This window comes from Megalopta genalis, unplaced genomic scaffold (genome assembly GCF_051020955.1).
Source record: "Megalopta genalis isolate 19385.01 unplaced genomic scaffold, iyMegGena1_principal scaffold0094, whole genome shotgun sequence".
NCBI lineage: Eukaryota > Metazoa > Arthropoda > Insecta > Hymenoptera > Halictidae > Megalopta > Megalopta genalis.
Window position 1 is genome coordinate 250,001 of NW_027476163.1, and position 2,500 is coordinate 252,500.

General features: G+C 44.2%; 1 non-coding gene and 1 pseudogene across 1 annotated transcript; both read right to left on the reverse strand.

Moving 5' to 3' along the window:
* Positions 1 to 36, reverse strand: part of LOC143262136 (large subunit ribosomal RNA) — a 5,997-nt pseudogene extending 5,961 nt beyond the window's left edge.
* Positions 37 to 1,139: 1,103 nt separating this feature from the next.
* On the reverse strand, positions 1,140 to 1,294 carry LOC143262154 (5.8S ribosomal RNA). Its single transcript, XR_013036068.1, has one exon. It is a non-coding gene; the product is annotated as a 5.8S ribosomal RNA (ribosomal RNA).
* Between the last annotated feature and the right edge of the window lie 1,206 nt (positions 1,295 to 2,500).

Here is a 2,500-nt window from a genome sequence, read left to right on the forward strand (position 1 = left end):
TAAATTCAGCGGGTAATCTCGCCTACTCTGAGGTCGTCGGAACGTGAAAAAAAATTTTTTCAGAGCTTCCCCCCCCGAAAGCATTTTGCGAAACGTGTACAGAGCAACACAAAAAAAAAAAAAAATAAAAAAAACACAAAAAACCCTTAAAGCAAAAAAAAAACCGTTTATCGCGCCTCACCAATATATCTTTTATAAAATTCGATATCCTCTCCAAATATAGATCTTCGAAACACTCGCAAGACGATTACAATCGGTATAACTTTAACGTCCGTCCGAAAAGTACTTTCGGGGACTAGACGACCGATTGATCTCGTGCGGTTTCGCTATTCGATCATTTGAAGAGAACAAAAAGATATATGGGGCGACCGACAAACGGTTTTCCCGTAGAACCAGACTCGCGATTGCGTTGACACACACATCATAGCCACACCAATAGAAGAGTTTTAGGACGGTAACCCGGGTGGGGTGTTCTTTACTCAGAATATGTGCAACATCGGATCTATATAGCCATCGATACAATTCGTACACAAATGTGTCGTACGAAGAGAGAGACTTTTTTTCCTCTGGCAACATAACGGTAAGAGACATCCTTCCACACTCATAGGTTCCACTCCCTGGGGCTATGATATATATATACATATAAATTCAAATTCGAAGCAACGGTCACAATTCTACTCTATATTTTTGCGGGTTATGTGTTCTTTCGTTCAATTTCTTTCATGCGTTCGTTCGATCTCTGTACACAGTCTTCACATAGGACAGACTCGTGTAGTACGCTTTCGTGGGTTAAACCCATCTCGTTTCATTTCAGGCGACGTCGGGAGCGCGTTGAAAATGTACCAGTGAAATCTCGATAGTTCTACGGATACGAATCGTCCCGAAAAAGATTTTGTCACCGCTTCGAAGCGGTGTTTCAGACGGGCGGACGTATATAAAACATATACGACACACGACACCGCCTTCCACACTCACGCTAGTTCGAACACGATTTCCATCTCTCTCGAAGACTGTTAGACGTACGTAAAATTTCTCAATATTCATAGGACCGCGACAAACGCCGACGAAGCGCCCATCATTCGCTCGTACGTATATAGGCAACAAGTGCCATCAACGCAAGCAGTTTATAAGTACGTAAACGACCCTCAGCCAGGCGTGGTCCAGGAATTGTATCCGTGGACCGCAATGTGCGTTCGAAATGTCGATGTTCATGTGTCCTGCAGTTCACACGTTGACGCGCAATTAGCTGCGTTCTTCATCGACCCACGAGCCAAGTGATCCACCGTTCAGGGTAATTTTTCCCTTTTATTCTCTCATATATAATATAATGTGTATTTGCTATCCACCACATTTTTGTGTTATATTTCGGAACAAGCCGATACCCGAAGAGCTCCAACCAGCGCGCGAAGGAGATTCGGGAGTCGTCGTACAACGACATAATTGTCCCTTAAAGAACGAGATATTTCCGTCGAAACCATATATATATGTACGAGCAAATCCAAAACCACTGTTTTCTTGCAAGTTCGACGGTCGGAGCGAATAGAACATTGAAAAGCCTTCTATCGAAGAAACACAGAGAGTATATCACCTCCAAAAACGACGGGGATATGGATATTCAAACTGGACAATTATCAACCCGATACTGGATTCGAAAAGTTTCTCTCTCCTTTCGTCGTTATTTACACCGGACGGACTCACGGCCGGCTCTAGCTGGGTGTCATATATATATATACGTCCCACGCTCATGCTGCCACTAGCGCGCAACAGAGTAGGGTGTCAATGACAACGACACAGCATTGAAACGAGCTACACAAGCCGGTCTCTCTTGATACCAATGTAAACGAGCATTAAGTTATCTTCAGACTGCCCGATATTTTCGTCCTTTGGACTTTCCCAACGATTCCTTTTTTTCTTTTTTTTTTACACACCACAGCGAAGACTTGAGGAAGCGTGATTAGCACGCTCGCATCCCTCCCTGTCCTACTACAACTGTGTGTGTGTGTGTGTAAAGAAAGAAAAAAGAATACATTGGCTTTCTCTCTATCGAGAAGATGGCCTACGCAACGCAGATCAAAGGCCTAATACGTGTAATATAATACGCGTCTGGCCGTGTATAAATCACGCACGAATGATCTGGTCGGGCCCAACTCTTCTCGTACGCTTATTTTTCCGTGTTGGGGCACTATCATAAAATCACACAAACCCCAACACGTGTGTGTCTTGGAAGGAAGATGGCCTACGCAACGCAGATCAAAGGCCTAATACGTGTAGTACACACGTCTGCCGTGTAAATCACGCACGAATGATCTGGTCGGGCCCAACTCTTCTCCACCACACCACATCCCAACTTTGTACATTTTTATATATTTTTGTGCGTTGGGGCACCTTCATAATCACAAACCCCAACAACACATATATCTCTCTCTCTTTGAAAGATTTGTTGTGGCCTACGCAACGCAGATCAAAGGCCTAATACGTGTAGTACACACGTCTGGCCGTG